This window comes from Pyxicephalus adspersus, chromosome 5, assembly GCF_032062135.1.
Source record: "Pyxicephalus adspersus chromosome 5, UCB_Pads_2.0, whole genome shotgun sequence".
NCBI lineage: Eukaryota > Metazoa > Chordata > Amphibia > Anura > Pyxicephalidae > Pyxicephalus > Pyxicephalus adspersus.
The window spans coordinates 35,688,347-35,698,954 of NC_092862.1; the positions used below are offsets into that span (position 1 = coordinate 35,688,347).

At 35.4% G+C, this 10,608-nt stretch overlaps 1 protein-coding gene across 1 annotated transcript in view; it reads right to left on the reverse strand.

Annotated features, from left to right (window-relative positions):
- The window catches only part of CLVS1 (clavesin 1), a 51,402-nt gene extending 41,046 nt beyond the window's left edge, over window positions 1–10,356 (reverse strand). The window contains exon 1 of the mRNA XM_072411144.1: window positions 10,199–10,356. The gene's annotated coding sequence lies outside the window, so the exon portion shown is untranslated. The remainder of the gene's footprint in view (window positions 1–10,198) is intronic.
- Window positions 10,357–10,608: the final 252 nt, after the last annotated feature.

Consider the following 10,608-nt stretch of genomic DNA (forward strand, 5'->3'; position numbering starts at 1 on the left):
GATGAGAACGCTCAATCTGCATATTGGTTCTGTATCAGTAATCAGGACACATAAATCATTGGATCAGGCTGATGTTCAGGCAAGGTGGGTTCTTTTTAGGAGCCTCCATACTTCCTTAGTACGAGTCACCTTTATGTAAAGGATCTAACCATTGTAAGTAGAAAAAACAAGGCAGTTGATTAGACAAAGAACAATAATCAAAACATTTGTATTTAAAGATCAAATGTATGAATGCAACAATAACAGAAACTAAAATCCTCCACTGCGAAAATCATTAAAAACAATGACCAATGCAAAAAGCTTTCTCTTCTGAGAAATAATAATAACCATGAAAATAATATATAGGAAACAGGAACAATATAGATCTACACAACAATTAAATCAGAGGCAGGTCTTTTCTATTTGTTTAATGTGGTCAACGCATTTTACACTCTGCTTTGTGCTCAGTACTGGCACTGTCATTGACACAGTTTATTGTGATGTCTGGATGTTATGCTATGACATTATAACATTAAATGAAATGTCATTATCTTTTTTATCTGTAATGATGTTACTATTACTTCTTTATTTCCTAAACATTGGTCCCCAGCAACTCCAGTGCTACAGCTCCATCATCCGTAATCCAACCACAAATGAACCCATTTGTTGGGTTGGGGGAAGGTCGACAGTAACATTAACTGATGGTGCATTCTGTTACCAAAAAAGGCATTGCATCTAACTATTGCAGGGTTGATGGGGAACTTGCAACATAAATCAAAAGACCATTTTGATGAACACCATGTTGCAAACAATCAGGTTCCATGAATCAGTTTCTAGAGTGCACTAGGAAATGAAAAAAAAAGAATTATTGTCTACTATGGCTACACCTATGTAGCTATACATGAACACCAATTTGCTGCATATGGTACTTCAATAATGCAAACTTCCAATCAAAATCATTTTGAGTTTTGCATAAGTTGCAAGAAGGTAAACACTTCTCTCGGGCTTTTATGGTTATGTTTACCAAATCTATCACATATCTGTCCTGACCACAAAGCTATCACCAGGACAGGAAAAAATGAGAAAATTGTCTAAGAGGGGCAACTAAACATTTTTCTTTTAATACAGCAAGCAAAGTAATGCTTCAGTCACTTTTTTATCAATGTTTTGTCCCTTTTAGCGTATTCCTCTCCTCTGGCAGTCACAGTGGGCACAGACAGTGATAAAAACCTGGAAGAATGTTTTTTTTTTCCCCTTGCCTTTTCAAAAAGGTAAAATATTATTGTTTCAGTAAAAGAATACTATAATATTCTCATATTTATGTTTTACTGTATACACATTGAAATGTATATTCTATTTTTATTTTTTTATTATGACATACCCAGAATTAAACAAAAACATAAAGCTCTGCAAGACTGGAGAAGATAGACTATCATGCGAGAACCTTGGTGATACATCAAACCTAGATTGGATCTGGTCCAGCATTGAAAACAATTCCCAACTAATAGCAAACATTTTTAGGAAATCCCTTCCAGGTTAGCTGAATCACCCAGATCCTCCCATGATAGTCAATCTTCTCCAGTCTTAGAGAACTTTAAAAAATGTTGTCCAATATGAGAGACAAAAGCAATACAAATGGTTGAAATCAATATCATACAAAAGAGTTAACATATGCTGTAGATCACTAGACTTTGTCCAAAGTTAAACTATCAAATAAATTAGAAAACCAGGATGTCTTAGGTAGCCAGGATAAGCTTGGTAAACAGGAGGATGGAGCTCCAACTGCTGTCTGCAAACAGTAAATCTTAAACATCCATGTGCAATATTTCCTATTTACCTGAAAAGAAGTTTAGTATTTGGTCTTGAAGAAAAAAAAAATATTCTTTTTAAATTTACACTGCACACAGGGATGATGACTAAGCCTTGAAATGTATGCAGGACATAACCTGCTTATCCACAGCTATATCCAGCCAGACAGGCTATCAGGCTTCTTGCTTACATCCACACTAGTACTAGTACCATATTAGTTCCCTGGCCTTCTGAATGGGCAGGCGGATGTTTTATATATATATATATATATATATATATATATATATATATATATATTTATTTATTGTATCTTACAGACTAGCTTTAAGAAGGGAACTGATCAGTACAGAATCACATGGCAGGAAGCTGAAATGAAGGGCATGAAGGGGCAATGGAGTCTTCCTGACCTCATCACAGAATCAGGTGATGGGAAATGCTCGATCTCGTCCTTGCTTTAATTGCCACAGACCAGTGATGAAAGATCACATGTACCATCCATCATCCCATGCTTCTCTGCACCCATCAGATGCTACAGACGTAATAGTGATGGGTGGAGAAACATACACAGACCATAAGTTAGATGGCACATATGTAAAATAACCATTATGACATTATTCAAACATGTGAGGGTATTCTCCAGATCTGCAAATCAACAAAATCAACATTTTTGACATCTGTACAAGTGTCTGTTACACTTAAATAATTTAAACATTAACAATACCAAGAATTAATGATTTATATGTGCAGGTTTCTATCTTTGTCAAAATGACTGAATGCATTTCTTTGATTGTGGCTGACTAATCTACAGCCCTTTGTAAGTATATGAGTTAAAGCCGGCACTCAGCTCACACTAAGCTTTGCCATACAAAAAGACTCCTAAAGATTTGCTTTGCATCTAAGGAATAATGTGTGCATGTCTCACAATGGAGCAGATGTTTCATTGAGGAGAATGTGTGCACATATGCTAATACCCTGTCAGAATTCGCATATTATCCACAAATATATCAAAGCTGGGTATGGAAATAGCTGCAAAACAACCAAAGCAGGTTTCTTAAAAATCAACCCTAGTTACAGAACTGTGAATAATGTGCTACTAGCAAACGTTGAGAAGAGATCCGTGAAAGGATCACTCAATAATATAACAAATATTTAAATAATTAAGCAGCATAGTCCTTGTGTTACAGTTTAAAATATGTACTCATATAAATTGTATATAATATTATAAATATTATAACAATAATAAAAATAATATAGTATATTTCTGTCTAGCAATTAATCTTGAAGTAAATTCCAGGACTTTTTGCTGTGTACTTTATGATACAGAAAGGTTGGTCATATTGAATTCAGGTAATTCAGAAGCTGACAATCTTTAATAATTCATAAGTATATATTTATGAAGTAGAAACATAACCCATTTCTCCTCATTATTGCTGTGAATAAAGACTTTCGACCAAAAGTCCTCTGTGCTTAGATTAGTGATGGTCATTTAAAGGGTTTATTTTTGTTATTCTTTAGTAATATTGGGGTGTAATATACTATTGTGCACCTTTGTGAAATAAACCAATTTAGAATGCAATGAAATTGTTGCTTTATCCGCCTATCTATCTATATAAGTTTGTTTGGCTGCCATTGTTACATTCAGGTAAAAAATAATCATCAGAGATCCAGGACCCTGTCCATTTCCACCTCCAACCCTTCCATCTGATTACTGAGATAACCCATCACATTATTCAGCAACAGACTGGCTTGGGATGTGCTAGGGCATGAATAAGCCTGACATTTACAGGAAAAGTCAAGAATTGCATATAAATTCATCTGCTTTATCTCTCCTTTGACATGTGTTTTTTCTAAGACCCCCATTACACATTATCTTTGTGTTAATTTGTGTAGGACCACAGCATGAACATGTAAATGTATTTCATGTCACTCATTCTGAATGCCTCTGCATAACACTAAGGATCTGTTGAAGTCCTTTGTGTTGTAGGTCTGGTTTTATGTGCCCTGTTGTGCATTTGCAGCCCATTCCTAATTCAAGACCTGCTTTAATATTATCTGTTTACCCATGCAGTAACACACTGCAATGATATAATGATGTCTAAAGAAAACCCTTGGTGCACATATCATATGCCCAATGTGAGATCCCATTGTGATGTGGTTTAGTTTAAAAACTGTAGACAAGGTAAGCCCCATAAAGGAAGAGAGCCACAAATGACCCAGTATGCACCTGTTTAAATTGGAGAATTTGGGCAGGAAATATTTACAGAATAAACACAATTTTATGTAACCTACATAGTTATGGCTTTGCAAAAATACCACATTATTACACAAAATATGATATTAAAACTCCATGACATACAATCCATAAAAGTGGATAGTGGCTTTGCTGTCAATGCCCTATGCCAATATGACCAGAAGTGGCCTTCCCCTATGGTGTTTATCAGGAAATGATGGAAGGTTTTCTCTGGCTACCTAACCAGTAGAGTATTAGGCAGGCAGTGCAGATATGTTGGAAGCGTGTTTGGGATGAGAAAAGAACAAAGGCTGCCATTCTTAAAACTATTCATAGGAAGAGATAGGATTAGTCAATAAAATGTGGGTTGCAATGTTTTAGGTGTTTTGTATTTATCTTTATCTATATAGCACCAACAAATTCAGCTGTCCAAAGAATAGGCAATACCCCATGACATCACTCACTGCTTCTGAAGATGTTTACTAGGTAATGCGCCAGGTAAATGCTTGGTTTGCATAAAAAGTAATATCCCAGTATTGGTGGCTAATGGAAAACATAAACCAAATCATAAAAAGTATATTCAGATTGTTTCATTTGTAATTGCAAGGCCCCGGAACTTCTATGTCACTCCTCTGTGATTAGAATGGTGGTTATTCCCAAACTTTTTGAAAGAAGCTGTATATAAAAAAATATACAAGGATCCAAGTGTTTTCTGATTGTAACATAAGTTATACATGTGTGCATAGTCCTTGTTATGGTAAATTCTTACAGACTGTCAAAGTGAGTGAATTTATCTTTATCTCCTTTCCTTACAATGACATTTGAAAATCCAGGACCTGGCACTGTAAAAAAAACTTTGCACATATATATATATATATATATATATATATAATTATATGCTGATAACCCAGCACAAACTATTATGTAAATTACACTAAAATATAATTTTTGCAGTTCTGGATCAGTTTGTCCACATTCATCCAATTATCTTAGTTCACTATAGCAACTCTCCATGGAAATATTTTCTAAATTACTAAAAAAAAAGGGTGCAAACATTTTTCATTATAATAGGGTAAAGTATAGCTAAACGATTTGGTTGATGTATTTCTTAATGGAGTGATGTTTAACAGTGTTCCTCTTTAAGCTTTAGAGACTAACAGTACAAATTACACAGTAGAGGCAACCAGTGTACAGTGCTTGATTTTCAAATCGAAGTCTCAATAAGAAGTGCAAGTTAATCAATGGTAAGTAATTGTTATCATGGCACATTTCCATTTGCACCCTGCTTCTTTTCAAGTTCTTTCTTTGTGTGCTTTCCATCTGTCACCGTCTAGCATATTCCTCATAGTCAATGAAAACATGCCTCTAAATTGTCCTTAGCATTACCTCTATTTAAAAAGGCCATGAACCAAAATCAGGCATCTGCTTCCCTCTCCAATTATGCGTCTTATTAAATTTCAGCACTTTCATTTTTTACAATCACAGCTTCACAGCTGAGATTTAGCTAGGGGCAAAATGGAGAAGAAATGTATTTATTAAAAGGATGAGGAAAATATCAGAATTCAACAAAGCAAAATAGGGGGATTATTGCTTGAGATTAAACCAGGTTCTTTGTTTTGTATTAATATATTAAACAAGAAATAATTACACTGCATCCACAGAAAAAGTCACATGCGCTAAAATTTTGCTGGACCGTGTTTAGTTTTAAATATGCTACACAGTCGCTGTGGTATGGTTTAATTAGCTTATGCAATGTCATAATATTTATTTTAGTCCAGCATTGTAATCATTTTTCATCAGGATCATGTACTGATGATGAGAGAGTTGCACCAATACACAAAGTCTTCTCAAGCAATCCCGAAAATACCCACTTGGTTTAAGGTCTGGGCTTTGTGGCCAAACCATGCACCCCCCACCAAGTCTTTCACAATTTAAGCCCAATGAATTTTTTGCTTTGTCACCTGGTCACCTATATTCATGTCATCAGGAAAGAAACAAATCCATTGATGGAAAAAACTGGTCACTCAGTATATTCAGGTAGTCAGCTAACCTTCCTTTTTTTTGGAAATAACATTTCAGAACCTAGACCTGACCAGCTGAAGCAACCCCGGGCTTGGGCAAAGGACAAAAAGAAATCATGTGACCTGGCTTACAAAAAAGATGCCAGGGCAGGAAATGGGTTATCACTGGATGTGCAAAATGTAAATTGAGTTTTCCTGTGATGGTGATGATGACAAACACTGCTTGGATTTATGTTAAACATACAACTACACAATAAAGCGGGGGTCGGAAAGGTTGATCGCGATCTATTGGTCAGCTGCAGAGAAACTGGATAATTTACTCAACCGTGAGAGGTAAAACTTTCTAGCAAGCACACTAAATAAAAATAATTCATGGAGGGATATAATATTGCAAGTAATCATTTGTAAGTTGCCCTTTTTAGGACAATGGATCAACATGACAACTGATAACTAGAATTTTCAGATTAAGAAGTCAACATAATTCCTTCTTTGTATCTGACATGATATGGTTTAGGTTAATCATGGATCCAAAGAAATTTCTTAGAAAGCTTCTGCAAGTTTTTAGAAGTTGATGCAAGATCTCACTTGGACCTAAAGCTCATTTTGACCACATGCTTTACTGAAGTTAAATAATATTGTTTTCTTTAATTAGAATAACTCAGTTACATGCTTGTCTTAACATAATTTACTCAATTTCCTTTCCTAATCATTGATTATCTTGGCAATTGATATTGATATTCATTGTTGTGCTTATAATAAAGGAAATTGTTACCATGCAGATGTCCTTTCTCTAATTGTTGAATCACAGAGCTGAAAACATTAAAACAAAATAACTTCTGTTTTTTTCTTTTATTACAGTAGAGCAGAAATGGGCGCCGGACATATATGAAGTTTTGTATGACTTCATACACATTTGTATATCAGTATAAAGAGTATTTTGTATTAGTGATGGGTAGCAGATACAGCACAATCCTTTATCTGCCCCCTTATGACCATAAGCAGGGTACTAGTTTATACTTTCTTTCTAAAGCATCTCTTTTGTGAAACTCAGGTACAAGCAAAAAGTTGTATCATGTAGCAAGTATATAGACAGGGCCCACATTTGATTTATGTTTTATATAATCCTGTGGAAGCAGACATTATATTTTATCATTGTGTTCCAGGTAAGTCTCCAGCTTCATGACCTGTTGACCACATGGACCTCTTGCTCAGCATGGAATAGAAGAATTTGGCTAATGGGGTAGGATATAGAATGCTTGAATAACAATTAGAAGGCAATTACTGAATTTGTGGCAGGTATATGTTGCTCTGATTACTTTGTTTTTGGTAAAATCTCCACTGTTTAATTGCACAGATGATATAGGTTGATTATATAGAATTGGCATAAATCTTATTAAAATTGCTCCATATCTACAAAAGAATGTATTTTTTGTTAAAAAAAAAGTTATTGTTGCTATAAACTTGTGCTGCACAATGAGCAATTATCTCTCATACTGCTTATAACAATTTAGCTTTGTTGGCTTCTATTTTATTTGCAAATGACTGCATGATTGTTTTACCTTTGGTTTTGGATTGATGTAAAGATTAAATGTATGGAAGCTGTTTCTAAAATGATATATTTATGTGTGTAATATATTTAAAGATATAATTGAATTCATTTCAGTGTTTAAGAAGGGCAAATATTTTTGAATATTGATTATAAGCTCAGAATGATTTTGCTAATGCGTTAAGGTAGTTATTGTTATGCACTTGCGGCGCACTTATTTATAGTCCATTGGTCTCTATTTATAATGAAGAATGTGTGCTTGAATGTAAAGCCTACTGAAAGGTCCACTTAAGTATGGACTACTGTTTGTGGTTTCTTTGGACCTATAGAAGTCTTTCTTAACCATTCACCTCTGAGGAACCCTTAAAATAATTTTTAAAGTCATGGGGAACCTCTGCTAAAAACAATTTATTGAGAGTCATTGGGAAAAAGCCTCTCAAATTGGTGGTTAGTGGCAAGAATGCCCCTTTACAATGGTGACTAGAATACCACCATTATAAAACACTAAAACACCATTGGAGTCATGCATCTGGCTCTACCAAAGTTAGCCTCAGAACCATGCAGGTATCATCAAATAGGAGGTAAGTCAGCCACAGTTAGAGGAACACCTTGCAACGTCTAGAAGAACCCTGGTTGAAAATGGCTGGTCTGTAGTGTGCAATGGAATATGCAGTTTCCATATAAATGACTACATGAAAAAATTGGAATATTCCATTTGCTTTATTTACAAAGTGTTAAAGTAGGCTTAACAGACTGCTGGCATGATGTAAGCTGGTGGTATGCAGCAGGCGTGTTGCTAAGTGAATCTTCTGATTCTGACTTGCAAGCTGTGATTGAACCCAATCGCATATCTCTTTACAATGCAATGCTAATGTGTTTAGTATTCTTCTGCTATGCTGCCATCACATAACTTTATAATATAAGCTTTACTGACTGTATAAGCCTTTGAGCCACTCTGATCTCTGGGATCTTATTTTTTTCACTTTTAATTTGTCTTGACAGTAGCAGAGGTTGTCATAAGTAAACTGACAGATTCGATTTATTTACTGATAGACTAAAGGCTGGTGGATGCTCTGCATGGGAAGCCACAGCTACAATCATGTGTTGCATTTGTAAAAGCTCATTCCAGTAAAAGGATATTAGCCATTACATTTATATACAGTTTAGGATGATGTTAGGCATACTTTGCCAGATGTACCATTTAAAATATCAGCAGCAATTTGCAGGCTTTGTGGTCCTGCCACATCCATCCAGGTGCTTTTCCTGCCCTATGGAAAGATTATAATAAAAATGTACAGCAAAATGAATAAAAAAATGTTACACTGAGATGCTGCTTGTTGCTTTTTTTCATGGGTAACCTACTAGAATACCAGCTTTGTTACAATAATCTACATTGTTAATGAGGACAAGGGAAATAATGTGAAATAATCCCCTTAAAGTCTGTTTTAAATAATGATTTGTATCACAGTAGGAGCATAAGTCAAAAGTATCTAATGGTCCGGCAAACCGAAGAAGATAATTCACTATAAAGACAATACAATTAGTATAAATATTATCCCTGCATAAGATGCATTTTTGTTTGTGAATTAGTAATTAATATATTATGTATCTGTATTAGGTCTAAAACACACAATGTCATACTTTAATCCTGGCCATGCACCTTCCGGGCACAGGCTTGATTGTTACACCAAGGTGGCAATAAATAACTGATCACTCACAAAATATTTAAAAAAGAGCTTTAACAAAATATACAGTAATCATACAACCTATTCACATCACCCTATGCTACAGCTATTCCCCCAGACGGGTCTTTTATAACCTGATTCATTTTCAGTCATTCTGTGCATAGAAACTTTAAAAGCACTCTTCAACCTGGGAATTGGTCCCTTGATTTACTGTACTCTTAAAAGAGATCAAGTGGGGGAAATGCTTGCAACTTTATCCAATCAACTTTTATTCTGTTATGTATTGTGATCAATGATACCAATAACCACATTGCTCTTGAGCAGACCTCTTATGAAAAATGCCTGTATAGGAGGTTAGGGGTTGAGAGGATTTATGGCCTTATACCTGTGGCGAGATGTATAAATCACAATACACAATTTCAATACTAGATATTGTATCCTACAACCTTAGACCCATTTGCCTTAGACATGTTCAGCTTACATGACCCTAAACCACTACAATTATCTTATAACAATCCACACTCAGCATTCTCCATCACTCTTATCCCCCCATTATATTCCTCTAGGCACCCCTCTCTATTCCATATTTGCTTAGACAAAACAAAATACTGTATGCAACATAGATCCTTCATTCACCAGTGGTGAGAAGCCTATATGCTATGAGCATTTTCCTTTTCTGTATTGTGTTAGCAAAAATTAGCCTTGATTGTGCATCCTTTTGCTGAATCACAGCCTGTCCAGAAGCCTCCAGCAGCCACCCTGTGCCTTTGTGTGTGTGTGGCAATGTGTGGAGCATTGTTACCCTGGAGGCTGCACAGCAATAGGAGCACAGCAATAGGAGCACTGCAGATGGGAGCTGTCCATGCGCTAAAGTGCTGAAACACTGCAGCTACATATCAGCAATCATACTCAAATCATCTTCACATACCTGTTACACATCAAATCCTTCTGCATTGAGCCAAGCTGTCCATCCTAAGGCTGGGATGCACAATATCTCCATTAGCTAAGTCTCCTGAATATCATCTTCAGCTGTAGGGATGATGAGAGCCAGAAGGTTTGCTTGTAAAGAATGAACTGGAAGGAGGCAGTGAAAGGGTCCTCCCAAGCAGTGAAAAGAAGAAGAAAGCTTTCACAGGGGATCCACCCCCAACATCTCATTGGGCGCTTTGAAATTTTTAGCAAATGATGAAACTAAATATTATCTTAATATGTTCAGATCAAATAAAATGTAATAAGTCCTAAACAATGTAGTTTTGGCTTACATATTTTCTAGCTCATTATTTTATATGTGAATGTCTCTCCAATTTATTATTATTATTATTATTATTATTATTAATA